This window comes from Monodelphis domestica, chromosome 1 (genome assembly GCF_027887165.1).
Source record: "Monodelphis domestica isolate mMonDom1 chromosome 1, mMonDom1.pri, whole genome shotgun sequence".
NCBI classification, from domain to species: Eukaryota; Metazoa; Chordata; class Mammalia; order Didelphimorphia; family Didelphidae; genus Monodelphis; species Monodelphis domestica.
The window spans coordinates 261,162,274-261,179,228 of record NC_077227.1 but is presented as its reverse complement, the minus strand read 5'-3'; the positions used below and the strand labels follow the sequence as shown (position 1 = coordinate 261,179,228).

The following is a 16,955-nucleotide window of genomic DNA, read 5'->3' as shown; positions in this document are numbered from 1 at the left end:
CAGATTGAAGAATACTATTTTTTACTTTCTTTTTTTCCCCATTTTTTATCTGTGTTTTCTTATGGTTAATATGGAAATGTTTTCCATGACTGTACATGTCTAATCTATATCAAAGTGCTTGCCTTTTCAAGGAGAGGGGAAAGAAGGGAGGGAAGAAGAGACTTTAGAACTCCAGTACTTTTTTGTAAATGTTAAAAAATTTTGTTTACACGTGTGACAATTAAACATTCTAAGAGACTGACTTCCAGGTAAGAAAGTCAATTTATTATTTAGACCAGCAATAACCAATACATTCATTGGTCATTGATCTTTCTCCGTGATCAAAGACCAGGAAGTTCCAGCCTCACAGATTCCTTAAATACAATTTTGGAAGCCCCTCATTTGGCCTTTCCTTTAGACATCCCAAGACCTCTCCTAATTGATGAATAACCAAGGAAGAGGAGGCCCATCATTGAGTAATGGTGGATAAATACATGCCTGGTGTCTGTGATCAGGTCTCATCTGGTCATGCATGACTCTCCATTTACTCCAACGTAAATGTTGCCAACAGGTACACCCAGGTCTCACCTTTCTATTTCTTATCCTACAATGGAAAAAACTTCTTGAATTTCTGAGGAACAAAAGGAATGAGTACAGCAGTTGGAGGAATGGATCTGAGAATTAATATGAAACCCAGAAATAAAAATGATTCAATATATTAGAAACAAATCCTTTCACCTGTAATTGAAAAAAAATTAAATGTTAGGGGAAAAAAGACCTGAATTCAAATTTGACCTCAGACATTTACTACGTAGATAAACTTCACTTCTGTTTGCCTCAGTTCCTTTAATTGTAAAATGAGGATAATAGCACCTACCTCCCAGGGCTGTTGTGAGTATCAAATGAGATAATATCTGTGAAGTGCTTATCATAATGCCTAGCACAGAGTAGGTGCTTAGGAACTGTTCCTTTCCCATTCCTCTCAGTGTTCTCTAGATTGTAAATATCGGTATTCAAATATGGCACCAAATAATGCACTAGATTTTCTCTTATTAAAGCAGAAAACAAGATCATCAGCTCCCTAGTCTTGGATACTGTTTTGCCTTTCTCAGTGCAGCCTGTTACACTCCCCAGTTAGCTTTTTTGTCTGCCCTCTTACACTATTGACTCTACTCAGAATCCCAGGGCTTTATCAAATGATTTGTTACAATGTCTTCATATGGTACTTGTGAAATGAGGTTTTTGAGCCTACTTGTAAGACCTTGCATTCATCCCTATTTGATTTCCTCTTATTAGATTTGCAAAAGCTAAGCCTTAGGAGAATTTCAAGTGTAGCTCAAGATTCCAGACTGGATTATTTGCATAAAGCTTAATTCATTGTGAAGAAAATGCTGGCTTGACACTGCATACCTCCCTCAGGAGCAGAGCTGGGGTGAAAAGAGATCTTCTTGCTTTCTGCTTTGGAGGACACTCATGGTTCCAGTCCCTCTTTGAGGAGAAATCTGGGGAAGAAGAGAATAGACCAGAGAAACAACAGATATGTACAGGAACTGGCAGCTCAACGTGTTTCTAATTTTCAGCTTTCCTTCTCAGAATCTTTAAGGAATTTCCTCTTGGGTGAGATAAACTAGCCATTACTACTCTTCTGGGTTGGAATAGACACCTAGTATCTAATCTAAGACAGAAGGCCAGGGGCTTTCTTTTTAAAAATAATTAATTAATTTTAAAAAATTCTCAATAATGTAAACCTTCCAGAGCCTGAATAAGATACCTCCTTTCTGACTTGCTCTCCTTTCCCAAATGACTTAATAAGTTTCTTTCTAGAACTATTTCAGACTTGGGGTTTTATCCTCATGAATGTCATAGCCCACTACTGTTTTTTATTTCTTCGGATGTTAATATCATCTTAAACTGTGCTAATACCCTTCTCATCTATTCTGTCCCACTTGAGTTCAGTTTGCCCTACTGCCCTATTCCAGGCATGGATCCCATTTTACAAAGTTTCTATGATGCCTATGGGGTAAAATTTGCCTTTTTCCCTTTCCTATTTCTTTGTTACTAATACTTTGTGAATTTGGGGAAAGATATTGATGCCATAGATTTTATTACTCATTCCTTTCTTGGATTTTATACAGCAAAATAGAAAGTAACCCTGTTGTTTTGTTTCTTCCAAAATCACAAATTTCTCTGGTATCTAACAGGGTTACACAGATACACAAGCAGTTTTTTGTCCACTTCCTTTCATCGTCAGCTGAAGACTCCCTTGACTTGTAAGACTCCAGGGAAATGCATTTTCATCAGTCTTTCTTAGGTAGGCTCCATCTCTGGCCCTCATTCCTATATTTTTATCTATATATTTTATTTTAGCTATATATTTTAGCACTATATTATATATTCGTCTATGTTTCTCCCTGCCCATTTTCCTATTTGTCTCCTACTTCGTCTAAGACATCCTTTTTTCTCTGAGCAAGATTTGTACTGATGTTTCTTTTCTCCAAAATTATTTGGAAAGAACCATCCAGGATGAAATAATAACTTTCCAGCAGTTCTTGGAAACAAGAGCCCTTGCTAGGCTTTGATCTAGAAGGCAGAGGTACTGATTCATCCTGCCCCAGTCCCTTTACTACTCCAACTCCCAAATGCTTCTGATATTAACTCTAGGGACTGAGCATATTCTGACTTTTTCAGGATCCATCCGTGGAATTGTCATAGGAAGGGGGTTATCCTGAAAAGATGGCGATTCAGAGAGTGTTGATACCCTTGGTGCTGGTTGATACCCTCCAAATTCCATGCTTCAGCATGACACCTAGTTGGGAACTGTAAGAATAAGAAAGCATATCTTGAGAATGGAAGGTTTCAAATAAGGTTCAACTTAACACAGGCTCCAGGTAGGATTGTTGTTGGTCATCAATAGTGTCTGACTCTTTGTGACCCCATTGAGGGTTTTCTTGGCAAAGATACTGGAAAGGTATGGCATTTCCTTCTTCAGCTCTTTTACAGAGAAGAAAATTATGACAAACAGGGTTAAGTGACTTGCCCAGGGTCATACTGCTAAAAGTGTATCTGGGACCAGATTTGAACTCAGAAAGATTTGTCTTCCTGACTAGGCTTTGTTTTCTATCTATTCTGCCATGTAGTTGCCCCAGTTAGGGCTAGAGACTGAAGAACCAGCTCCCCGAACCTGTATACCCCTTCCCTGTCCCCCTCACCCCTAGAGCCCCTGCAGGCAAGTTACCACACCCTGAAATGCGCCAGGAGACAATAACGACCCTAATTGCAGACGTTCCTGTTCACTCCAGTGTATAAAAGACCTTTGAGCCCCAGAGTGGGGGCTTGAGCCATTTTAGAGTGCCAAGCCCAAGTTGCAGTTTGTTTAATAAACTCCCTCTTGTGCTTTACATTGTTGGTCTTGCCTCATGCTTGGGATTGATTCACCGGGCACTTCATATGGGGGCTTGCCTGGGATCCCACGAAGGAAGCAGAGTCTGACCAACAGAGGAAGGGGACCCCTGTCTCCAGGGTGACTTGAGACGAAGGGATCCGGAACACGTCACATCTCGGTGGAAGATGGTAAGGTCCAGTGAATAGCCTCCGGAGGTGTTGAATGAATGTGCAGAGAATGCTGTATAAGAGTGAGGGGATAGGGTCTCCTGAGTCATCGACCTATGGCTAAGTAGCTGACCACTGGTCACTGGCCCAGGGGTTGTTCGGGGACAGCCTATTGCCAAGCCGAACTCATTGGGGAGAACCGCCCACCTATTTCTGAGTGTGGCCTGGGAAAGTACATGGTTCCTATTTTTCCGCAAGGGGATAGGTCAGAAATCCTGGGAAGCATGTGGACAAAGACTGTAGCACCCCTCTTAGCTATCTTCACCTAAGATCCCCGACTCCCTCTCCCTTGGATGAGCCATGAGAAGGATCCATCAGACTTGACTCCCTTAAATGGGGTATTATGGCCAGTCGATTTTAGTCGATTTTATTTGTGGGGTTTGAGTCCCTGCTACAAGGGTTAAAGGCCCTTACTCAGGGTTCAAGTCTCTGGTTCAGGGTGGTTAGAGGCCCCCCCGGTTGGAATTAGGAAACACAGTGGACACACTGGGGGAAGAGGGTGCGGCCCCGGGGGAAGCCTGACCACACCACTCTGTTTTGGGGATCACTCACCCCTTGCCCCTTGGGGTGAGTAGAGGAGCACATCCAATCCAATGTTCATATTTGTTGTGTCTGTCTTGGCTGCCCAGTCCGTCCCATATTGCCCTGTCTGCATTCATGTTCACCGCCTTTGTGTATAGCCTACCAACTCCTTTCATTCTACAGGACTTTATGGGACAGGGAGAGTCCACTCTGCTCTCCCTCTTCTCTGTCTTCAAGGCGAGGGCCCACAATCTCTCCGTGTCCATCAAAAAGAGTAAACTTGTTACCTTCTGCTCTTCGGAGTGGCCGGCATTTGGTCTGGGATGGCCCAAGGAGGGGACTCTCAACTTAGAGGTTATTTCCAAAGTCTGGGCCCAGGTTCTAGATCCCAGCCCACAAGGCCACCCCGGTTAGATTCCTTATATTCTTACCTGGCAACACCTAGTCCTGGACCCCCCATTGTGGCTCCAACCCTTTCTTCCCTCAGATCCCCGCTCCCTCAAAGGGAGCCCTTAAGGCCTTGACCTTCTTGGAGGATGTGAGGGAAAAGAGGCGCAGGCACGCTGGGACATCTTCTGAGCCAGAGGCCTCAGCCCCACCCATATTACCAGTTGACCCCCTAGCCTCCAGACCTGCCACTGCCACCCCCACTTTATGCCCCCTTATACCCTCACTTAGGGGCCGAGAACGAGGCAAAAGGTGGGGGGCTAGCTCATGGCACTCATACCTGGGGCAGACAAGGCACCCCCAAACCTCAGGAGCCCACCTCCGACACTGCTCTCCCCATCAGGGTCATTGGGCCCAGAGTTCTGGGTAGGCCCCAAGTATATCAATATTGGCCATTTTCTTCCAGTGACCTTTATAATTGGAAAACGCAGAACCCCTCCTTTTCTGAACAACCCCCAAAACTAATCTCTTTACTTGACTCTATTCTTTTTACTCATAACCCCACGTGGGATGATTGCCAACAGCATTTGCAGGTTCTCTTTACCACTGAGGAGACAGAATGGATTCTCCTGGAAGCCAGGAAAAATGTTCCTGGAATTGATGGCAGATCCACAATCAGCCCAGCCTCATTGATGACGCGTTCCCTCTGAACCACCCCAATTGGGATTTTGATCAACCTGAAGGAAGGGAGCATCTCCTAGTCTATCGCCAGACTCTCATGGCCGGTCTCCACACCGCAGCTGGTAAGCCCACCAATTTGGCTAAAATAAATTTACTTAGACAGGGACTAGAGGAGAGTCCTGCCTCCTTTCTGGAGACATTGCAGGAGGCTTTCCACCTGTTTACTCCAATGGACCCCCAAGCAGAAACAAGCCGTGCTGCCATACTCTTGGCCTTTGTTAACCAGTCAGCTCCTGACATTCGTTGGAAGCTCCAAAAAGTTGAAGGACTGGGTGACCAGTCCCTCGGTGACCTCCTAAAAGGTGCTGAGCGAGTGTTTAACTCTCACGAGACCCCGGACAAATTGGTAGAGCACCTCCAGCAGGATCACAAAAACCAGAAATACCTTGCCAGAATTCTGGTGGCTGGGCTAACCCAGTGCCCCATAACTCAGCCCCCTCCTCGGGGACCCTCTCAAAATCGTGGAAGATACCCCCACTTCTGCTGCTTTCATTGTAATGAGGAGGATCATTGGAAGAGGCAATGCCCCCAGTTGACTAAAGACCACCCCTCCGACTGAGACCGAAGAAATGGTCTGGATGGAAAGACCCTCCAGAGTCTCCCCATTACCCCCGCCATGACCAGCAACTGAAAGTCCTGTGGGCCCAGGAGACAGATGACTGAGGGGCACGGGACTCTGAGCCCCTCTTGGAGTCCTGGGTAACCTTAAAGGTGGAGGGGAAACCAGCAAGAATAGCCCCTCAATATTCAATGAGGCTCCCCCCTCAGATCTTTGAGAGTTCTGATGTCACCCTCCTCCAATATGTCGATGACCTCCTACTAGCTGCCCCCACCAAGGCCGCTTGCAAGGAGGGCACTCTGGCCCTTTTAAGAACCCTAGAGCAGCTCGGTTACAGACTCAGTGCTAGGAAGGCCATGAAATACAATAAATGGCGAGGGAAGTCACATATCTGAGGTACAAACTTCGCAGGAGACAATGGTGGCTAACCCATGCTATGCAGAAAATGGTCCTGGGAATCCCCACCCCAACAGGGCCCAGACAAGTCAGGGAGTTTCTTGGGTCTGTAGGATATTTCCACCTCTGGATTCCTGGGTTTGCTGAGCTGACCCAGCCCCTGTATGAGGGTTCAAGGGAAAATCCGGGGTGGACTTGGTCCCCTGATATGGACACTGCCTTTCGGGCACTGAAAGATGCCATGCTAACTGCCTCAGCACTGGCTCTCCCCAACACTGAGAAACCGTTCCGACTTTATGTGGCTGAGAAGAAGACGATAGCTAAGGGGGTTCTGACACAGAAGTTGGGTCTGGGGATAGACCTGTCACATATCTTTCCAAATGGCTGGACCCAGTAGCCCTGGGGTGGCCTCCTTGTCTGCAGATCCTGGCTGCAGTAGCACTCCTAGTATGGGACGCTGACAAACTAACACTCGGGCAGGCCCTCCGTGTGGTCACCTCCCATGCAATCAAGCGGGTCCTTAGATAGCCTCCCAACAGGTAGCTATCCAACGCTCACCTTGCCAACTACCAGAGTCTGTTACTCAATGCTCCACCCGAATCTCATTCCAAGTGACTTCAGCCCTGAACCCCTCAACCCTGCTGCCCGACTCAGAACCAGATGGACCCCTACATGACTGTCAAGAAATCCTAGCCACTGCTACCTCTGCCCATCTGGATCTCTCTGACGTGCCTCTCCTGAATGCAGACCACGTGTGGTTTACAGAAGGCAGCAACTTCATCATAAACTGGCAACAAAGGGCTGGTACTGTGGTAGTCAATGCTTCCTGTAACCTCATCTGGGCAGCCGCCCTTCGTGAAGGTATATCAGCTCAAATGGCAGAATTGATCGCTCTGCAGAAAGCCCTGGAAATGCCTGATGGTATACACCGACAACAGGTATGCTTTTGCCACTCTACATGTTCACACGCCTATCTACCGAGAAAGGGGGTTCTTGACGGTGGGGGGGTGAAGGAGGTTAAACATTTGATTGAAATCCAGGGCCTTTTATTGGCCGTACATCTGCCAAAGAGGGTGTCAGTGGTTCACATTCCTGGACACCAGAAGGGGGCATCTCTAGAGGCTTGAGGGGACAGGGCAGCGGACCAGGCAGTACAAGAAGCAGCACTCAATGCCCCCCTTTTAGTCCTTCCCATGGTGATTCCGCCTCCCCCTAAAGGGGAATCCCAGTATTCTGAGACACACCTTATGTGGATACAAAAGCAGCAGGGGATGAAGAATGGTCTCTGGTATAAAGACTCGGAGGGCAATACACTTCTCCCTGAAACTCAGGGGCAGCTGCTGAGCACCCAGCTGTACCACCTTACCTATGCAGGGGACAGAAAACTATCCCAACTCCTGGAAAAAGGATAATTGCGGTTCCCGGGGAGACAGAAATTCCTGGCCTGCCTCATGGAGGCTTGTTGGGCCTGTCAGTTAATGCGCTCGGCCAAACCTGGCAATCACATCAGCAACCACCTAAGGGGAGATCGCCCCTGTCAGTCCTGGGAAGTGGACTTTATCAAAGTAAAGTCTGGACAGTTCAGATTCAGGTATCTCCTTGTTTTTACTGACACCTTTTCAGGCTGGCCTGAAGTGTTCCCAACTAAAACTGAAACAGCTCAGACAGTGGCCAAAAAGCTCCTGGAAGAAATCATCCTCTGATTTGTATTCCCCACATTCATTGGTTTGGACAATGGACCAGCATTCATGAGTAAAATCACACAGGCAGTCACTGCAGCCCTGGGAATAGATTAGAAATTACATTGCGAGTATAATCCCCAGAGCTCCAGACAGGTAGAGAGAATGAATAGGACAATCAAGGAGACCTTATCTAAATTGGCCCTTGAGACTGGCATAGATTGGGTGACCTGTAGTTGAGGCATTGCTGTAAGGGTTAAAGCCCTCCTCTTCTCCCTGCTTGGGCTGCATAGTCAAGGTCGTGGGTTGAACTGTGTACAACCTGCCCAGCTGCATGCTCAGGGTTGGAATAGTCAGCAGAGGGAGGATTGATAAGGTTTGTGAGAAAGTGTGAGAGACTGTGGGAAACTTGTTTCTCTGCCCTTGTTTGGAATCCTCTCAGTTCTTCCTTGTGCCTGGCAGGTAACTTCATGAATTCCTATGAATCTGCCCAATTATTGGTTCCTGCTGTTGCTGGGCAGTAACATCATATCTTCCTGTGTGTCTTAACCTATATATGCTTTGTGTGAACCTAATAAAGATTTATCGCTATGCATTTTCATATAGCACCCATTCGTTACTCTTCACTTTTTGTTACCCCAGGTAAGGTCACACAGGGCTGGCCGACCCTGGCGCTGAGACTTATAGTGACCCTCCTTCCTTTAGCCCTGTTCCGAGACCGGAACACCCCCAGCCCACATTCTCTTTCCCCCTATGAGATTCTTTTGGGCTCTGTAATATTTATAGGGAAAGAATGCAGTGGATATGAAGAACAGGGGATACGGAAGGTTTGTAGCAGGGAATGGAGGAGTTAAAGGGAGAGAGGGAATATGGCTATCAGTGAGGAAAAGGCGAGAGATGCCCCTTGCCAAGAGGCTATTTTTGAACCAAATGGAGTGTCCAAGAAATGAGCCACTTATGATAGCCTGCGGGGATGTTTTCTTGCTGGATTACTGCCGAAGTTGTCCCAGAGGAGGTAAACATGGATCCTCCTGAGGGATAAGCCTTTCCCAGAATTTGGTTGCCCAGCAGGGGTCTAAGGAACATTTATAATTGGATGACTGAACTGAGGTTCAACTCTCTCTATGCCCCAGGAAAGATAGTCCACTTATCTGACTGCGATATTCAAATAAGATAAATTTTAATAACCAGTTTGGATTGGAGAGGTATCAGGGAAAATGAAAGAGGGATGTCCCTAAATAAGGTTGGAGTCTTTCTCAGCTTTGGAGCTGAGGCCAGGCCTCACAGGCTGGTGGAGGGTTTCTCTTATTCCTGTCTATGCTATATCTGTGCTGTGTTTTCTTAATTTCAAAATCTTAACAGTAGACAGCAAGCAACAAGAAAAGTTCTGATCTTCAGAGCTGATTGGGCCTGTCTCTTTGGGCTGAAGAAATTGAGGCACTCCTATCCAGAATGGGAAGCCAAAGCTCCTCCCACTACCAATGCCAGGAAGGAAGTACTAGTCACAAGACTCACTGCCACTCCCACTTGCCCCTTCCCCCCACCAACTGTCAGTCTTGACAATTTCTTCTCTCTCTAATATTCCCGTTGTTACCTGTTCCAACACAGTGGCAGAAAGTCCAGAACTTGTACTAGTTTCCTTTCTATATCTCCCTCCCACCTCCCTGACACCTGGCATCCCGAGAGACCTTAGTCTATGTTGTTGGGACTGGCAGCCCTTCATCAAGATATATGGCCCCAATTAAGGGAGCTTTTTCAGGCACCACCACATACTCCCCACAACTTCCAACCTGGGGACTGGGTTTGGGTCAAAAGGCATAGGAAGGGGAACCTCCAGCCTCGCTGGAAAGGACACTATGTTGTTCTCTTTGTAACCCTTTCTGCTCTTAAGGTAGACAGAATTGGACCTTGTATCCATCCTTCTCACATCTGACTGGCTGCTCTGCCCTCGCTGTCCATCAGGAAGAGGTGGAAAGTAACCCAGAGACCCGCTTAAGGTACATATCACTGAGGGAAAAAACACATCATGTTGCTGTGTGCCCTAGTTATGGCGTTGGGCTTGATACAGACTGGTTTCTTTTATCAACCACACCAAGAGTTGTTCCATAATCCTCACCAGCTCTGGAAATGGATGCTGGGAAGTTGGGACTCCTCTACTATCCTACAAACTTACGGCACTTATGGTGCTCCTAGTTTTATTCTCCTTCCCTGCCACCTTATTGTCACAACCAAATCCTGTGTGGAGAAAGGTCCCTGGGGCCCCACATATGCACTTCACCTACAATGACTATTATATTTGCCCTTCCTCAAATCCAGGACTGTCCTATTGTAATTCCCTAGGACATTACTATTACTCTCATTGGGGATGTGAGACGCAGCCAACCTGTTGGCCTCCAGCTAGGCCAGACTTGTTTCTCTCTCTCTCCTGGGGTCCCCAGGGCTGTAGACCTCACACAGAGCTAGGGTATCATGTGGCAACAGGATGTACAAAATCCTGTGTAGATTGTCAGTATCTCAATTTGACAGTCCTTAGCCCACAGGATCCGGGATATGTTTTTGGGCCACACTTGGGGGCATACGTGCCTACATGAGTAGTGCAGACCCTGGAGGGTTTTTGTGATTAAGAAGGAACCTGCCCTCCCTACCCAACCCATGCCCCCGTTATGCCCCAATAGAGTATTGAACCCCCTGAAAATCCCTGCCAACCCCAACAAACCTACCCGGCCCATACAAAATCCCAGCTCCTCAGTAGAAGCATCCCTGCTAGCCACGGCTACACCTAACCCCCTTGGCCCCATCCTCAAACCCCGAGAACCACCCCCCTTGTGGTCCCTCTTGCAAGCTTCATATACTTCCTTAAATCAGACCACACTGAATCTCACTGACTCATGCTGGCTCTGCCTTGACACCCAACCTCCCTACTATGATGCTATTGCCTTGAATTCAAGTTTTAATGCCTCCCAGCAGGAGTCCCCACCAGAGTGTGATTGGAACAAAAGGAAGTCGGGCCTGACCGTGTAGTCTGTTTTAGGCGCTGATCACTGCGTAGGGAATATTTCCCACCCTCAGTCTCATGTCTGTGCCCAACACTCTACCCCGGCGACTGGTAAATTCCTTATCCCTCTCGCCGGAGCCTGGTGGTTATGCACGACTACTGGTCTGACCCCTTGTATCCCCCTCACCACCTTACAACGGACACACGAGATATGCCTCCTTACTATCGTTGTGCCCTGCATCCTCTATCACACTGAGGATGATGACTTTAGATTTTGGGGACCCTGGTCAGGTCCTCCTGCTAGAACACGAAGGGAGCCAATAACCGCCATCACCTCGCCACCATCTTTGGCCTCACTGGGGTAGGGACAGGCATTGCCTCTCTCACTCTACCCCATCAGAGTCTCTCAGCACTTAGAGCAGCAGTAGATGAGGATCTCGCTAGGATTGAGGCTTCTATCACCCTCCTTGAAAAATCTCTTAACTCCCTTTCAGAGGTAGTATTCCAAAATAGGCGAGGATTAGACCTCCTATTTCTGCAGCAAGGCGGCCTCTGTGCAGCCTTAAAGGAGGAATGTTGCTTTTATGGTGATCATATGGGGCTAGTTAAGGAATCTATGTTCAAACTCCGAGAAGGCCTCGCCAAATGCCAAAAGGAGCGGGAGTCGCAAGAATCATGGTATAAACAACTCTTTCACTGCTCTCCCTAGCTGACAACCTTCATATCTACATTATTAGGCCCCCTGATCCTCCTCCTTCTCTTTTTAACCTTTGGCCCATGCATTCTTAATCACCTAGTAGCCTTTGTCAAGGATCACATTAATACTGTCCAGCTAATGGTCCTTTGCCGGCATTATCAAACCCTGACTCCTACTGAATCCCCTTATGATGATACGGTAGCATGAGGAAGATTCCTCATGTACAGCAGAAGAAGTGGGGAATGAGGAACCAACTCCTAAACTTATTTTTCCCCTTCCCTGTCCCCCTCACCCATAGAAACCCTGCAGGCAAGTTACCACACCCTGAAATGTTCCAGGAGCTGATAACAACCCAAACTGTAGAAGTTCTTGTTCACTCCAGCATATAAAAGACCTTTTAGCCCTGGAGACAGGGCTCCAGCCATTTTAGAGTGCTGAGCCTAAGCTGCAGTTTGTTTAATAAACCCCCTCTTGTGCTTTACATTGTTGGTCTTCACCTCATCCTTGGGATCAATTCACTGGGCACTTCAAGACCATTTAAGATTTAGTGATCTAAGAATAAATCCCAGACATCTAAATAAAACTTTGCAAAGAAGTCTTCCTTATATCTTTTCCCCACTCATACTGGGTACCCTCCTGAGTACTCCCTTTCTGAGGCCCTACTATCATAGACAAAATTATCTACATGAGTCATGGGGTCCAGAATCATCCCCAAGTTGGGGAGGGAAGGTAGAGACCTGAGAAGAGACATCATATAACCTACACCAACACATTTATGCTGGTGAAATAAGTAGCTTTTTAAAGTCACCAAAGGGACACATTTAGCCTAAAACCAGCCTGAAAATGAAAAGGGATAATTTATTTCCTTTATTTTGGTGACTGTAGGGGCTGATTGCTTATGTGCGGGTGCGCATGCTGGTGAAACCACCTCTTTCTCTTTCCACTACCCCTGCCAAGGTTCTTCCCTGAGTCACTGCCCATCTGCCAGGTCCTGCTAAAGATCTGGGAAGAGTCAAGACTGTCCTAATTTTTCCTACCCTACAGATGGTGCTGGTGGAAACATTTTCCATGGTGGCTAGTTCCATTGGTTAGACTAAAGCATGGTAAAAATGAGCTGCTCACAGATTTCTGACTCTCAACCTCAGTTCTAGCCAATTCTTTTACACATATTGATGACTAGGAAAACTGTAGGAAATAAGAGTATGACTGACTCTGTTTGAGCCATCCCTACTGGAAAACAACTCAACTGCAACAACTACTGATTATGGGTCTCTAGCGCCATCTTTTTTTTTCCAAGCTCTTACCTTCTGACTTAGAATAAATTCTAAATATTGGTTCCAAGGGAGGAAAGCAGTAAGAGCTAGACATTTGGGGTTATGTGATTTGCCCATGATCACATAACTATGAAGTGCCTGAGGTCAGATCTAAACCCAGGACCTCTTATCTGCAGGCTTGGCTTTCTATCCCTAGCTACTGCTCTAGCATCATTATTTTTCCTTTTTAACCATATAACTAGATTTACAGATGGAGAGATCCTTAAATGTTATTTTGTTTAATACTTTCATTTTATAAATGAGGAAACTGAGGCTCATAGAGGTTTACCTCCCCTAACATCATATAGCTAGTTTTGGAGGACACTCAGGGAACAAACCCAGGTTTTCCAATCTCAGGTCTAATGTTCTTTTCAAAACACTGTTTCGAATCTACAGTAGTGAATTTGTATATTTGCATGCTTATATGGGGTTATACTTATATATCAAATGTGTTTGCAAATTGACTCTAGGACACCAAATAAAATTTCATAAACCCCAAAGATCAGGGCATCAACCAATCTGCTACCATTTAGGAAGAGTTAGATTCAGCCAATGCATATGGTGGACTTTCAGGAGACATGGACCTGGTCCTTGAGGATCTTAGAGTCTAGTTAGGGAGCTCAGAGTCACACAAAACCACTAGAGGATATAAGAAGATAATCTATAATCAGATGATCTCTTGTTAGAAAAAAATATACGTACTCTAGCTATTTTGAGAAGTAGAAAACCTACAGGAGAGAGCATGAGCATGAGAAGGGGGGTAAAGATTCTTAAATGAATCAGTCAGTCAATTAAGATTTATTAGGTGCTTGCTATGAGCTCAGCACTAATGATACAAATTTTTTTTTTTAAAAGACCATCTCTTCCAAGAAACTTATGATTGGGAGAGACTTCTGGATAAACATAGCAGCAGTCTAAATGCAGATCACTTCCTCTCCCCAGCACACACCAACAAGGACTACCCCAAAAGACCTTAAGAATCATTTTCAGAGGAGCTGTACAGTAGGGTGCAGCATTGAAAGTGTGTGGGATTGGGGCTTTTCCAGTCTATAAGAGGGTGAAAGGGCTTCCACCCAAAGGTAAGCTGATCCACCCTCCCCCACCCCCACCTACAGAGCCAGAGCCAGATCATGCCAAAATGAGCAAGCAAGGGGGCACCTCTGGAGTGAGCAAGGGACACCTCTGTGTCCTTGGGAACTGACTAGGACTGCAGGGGACCCACCCCTGAAAGCAGCTAGGCAGGAAACCCCAACACGCGAGGGAGCACAGACCTTAGGTGCCCGGAGCCAGCGTGCCTGCCAGAACCAGGGAGTGAGCGAGGAGTACCTCTAGAGAGAGCAAGGGGGCACTTCTAGGTCCTTGGAAGCTGACTAGGACAGCCAGAGAACCACCCCTGAAAGCAGCTAGAACAGAAACCCAGGCAGGCAGGAGAGCACAGAACTTGAGCGCCCCTGGGAAGGTAGCACCGAGAAGAGCTGCAAAGGACTGTGGATATTCAAGAGCTTGCCTCAGGCAAAATCCTTGCTCCTTAACTCCATACACAGAGAATCTGCCCAGGTGACTCAGATTTCTGACAAAAGAGAAAAGGAAAAACATCCAGGAAAATGGATAATTGTGCACAGGAGCCTCAAAATCTTTCCAAAAAAAAAAAAAAACAAAAAGAAGACTGTGACCCTCAAGAATTTTTATGGAGGAAAAACCCAGGCTACAGAGGAAATACTGGATGAAATTCAAACAAAGGCAAAACCTAAAAAAAAATGGAAATTGTCCACAAGCCCTGGAAGAATCTCAATTGGAGCTTATCAAAAAGATGGGAGCCTTCTGGAAAGAGAAGTGGGAAATGGTTCCAAAAAAAAATATGAAGAAATCATAGCTGAATACCAAAAGGCTAAAGCAGAAAACCAAAAGATTATGACAGAAAACCAGGCCTTAAGGACCAGAATTGAGCAACTGGAAACCAATGATTTTGCAAAACAGCAAGAATTAATGAAGCAAAATCAAAAGACTGACAAAATAGAAGAAAACATAAACTATCTCACTGACAAGGTGACAGATCAGGAAAACAGAGGAAGGAGAGATAATTTGAGAATCATTGGTCTACCTGAAAATCCAGAAATAAACAGAAACTTTAACACCATACTTCAAGAGATCATCCAAGAAAACTGCCCTGAAGTTCTTGAACAAGGGGGCAAAATAGACATTGAAAGAGTTCAGAGAACACCCTCTACACTAAACCCCCCAAAAACAACTCCCAGAAATGTAATCGCCAAATTCCAGAGCTTTCAAGCTAAGGAGAAAATACTACAAGAAGTCAAAAAGAACTAATTCAGATACAAAGGAGCACCAATCAGGATCACACAAGACCTGGCAGCTTCAACACTAAAGGACTGCAAGGATTGGAACACGATATTCAGAAAGGCAAGAGAACTGGGTCTTCAACCAAGAATCACCTATCCATCAAAACTGATTATATACTTCCAGGGGAAAGTATGGGAATTCAACAAAATAGAAGATTTCCAAGTATTTGTAAAGAAAAGACCACAACTAAGTGGAAAGTTTGATATCCAAACACAAAGATCAAGAGGAACATGAAAAGGTAAATATGAAAGAGAGGGAAAAGGAGAAAAATGTTTTTTTTTAAATTCAAACTCTCTTCTTTAAGGGCTACAATTAGATCAAATTATATATATATATGGGGGAAATGTTATTTGTAACTCTCAAAAATGTTTTCATTATTATAGTAAAGAGAAGAATCATTCATAGGAAAAGATTGGGGCATTAAAGGCTATAAAATGATATGCAAAAAAGGGGGGGGAATAGATGATGGTACTAAGAGATACTTGAGGTAATAAAATAAATAGAATAATCTTCATCACACAAAGATACACATGGGAAGGATATGGGAAGAATACTCTTATAAGAGGGAGAGGAAGAGAGTGCTAATAGGTAATACTTGAATATTACTCTCAGTGAAATCAATTCTTAGAGGGAAGATCATCTAGATCCATTGGGATCTTAAAGTCTATCTTATCCTACAGGGTAAGAAAGAAGGGAAAACTAAGGGGGTTAGGGGAGAGGGAGTTCAAAAAAAAGGGAGGGAAGGAGAAGGGGGAGGGAACTTAACAGACCCTAAAAAAACAAGAAGTGAACAAAAAGGGAGGGGCCAGAAAGAGAAGCATATCAAAGGAGGGGAATAGGGGGGTTGATGAAAAGTAAACCACTGGTTTAAAAGGATATAACAAAAGAAGAAAGGTCAGAACTTGGAGAGGATATCAAAATGCTAGGGAACTCAAAAGTGACAATCATAACTTTGAACGTGAATGGAATGAACACACTACCGTAAAAGGTAGACAAATAGGAGAGTGGATTAGAATCCAGAATCCTACCATATGTTGTCTACAAAAAACACACATGAAGCAAGTAGATACTCACAAGGTCAGAATTAAAGGGTGGAGAAAGACCTATTGGGCCTCAACTGACAGAAAGAAGGCAGGAGTTGCAATCATGATATCTGACAAAGCCAAAGTAAAAATAGACCTGATTAAAAGGGATAGGGAAGATAAATACATCCTGATAAAAGGGAGTATAGATAATGAGGAAATATTACTAATCAACATGCATTCACCAAATGGTATAGCACCCAAATTTCTAATTGGAGAAACTAGTAGAATTGAAGGAGGAAGTAGATAGTAAAACTATTACTAGTGGGAGACCTGAACCTATCACTATCAAATTTAGATAAATCAAATAAATAAATAAATAAATAAATAAATAAGAAAGAGGTAAAAGAGGTGAATGAAATCTTAGAAAAATTAGAGTTAGTAGATATATGGAGAAAAATAAATAGGGACAAAAAGGAATACACCTTCTTTTCAGCAGCACATGCCATATTCACAAAGATTGACCATATACTAGGTCATAAAAATATGGCATACAACTGCAGAAAAGCAGAAGCAATAAATGCAACCTTTTCAGATCATAAGGCAATAAAAATGATCATTAAGGGTACATGGAGAGCCAAATCAAAAATTATTTGGAAATTAAATAATATGATTCTCCAAAATTGACTAGTCAGAGA

The 16,955-nt window shown here is 44.9% G+C and overlaps 1 long non-coding RNA gene across 1 annotated transcript in view; it reads right to left on the bottom strand.

Annotated features, from left to right (window-relative positions):
• Nucleotides 1-242: 242 nt before the first annotated feature.
• Nucleotides 243-16,955, bottom strand: part of LOC103103184 (uncharacterized) — a 40,009-nt gene continuing 23,296 nt past the window's right edge. Inside the window, exons 4-5 of the long non-coding RNA XR_457370.2 lie at nt 1,390-1,481; nt 243-583 (exon numbers count right to left, since the gene is read on the bottom strand). This is a non-coding gene — a long non-coding RNA (uncharacterized LOC103103184). The remainder of the gene's footprint in view (nt 584-1,389; nt 1,482-16,955) is intronic.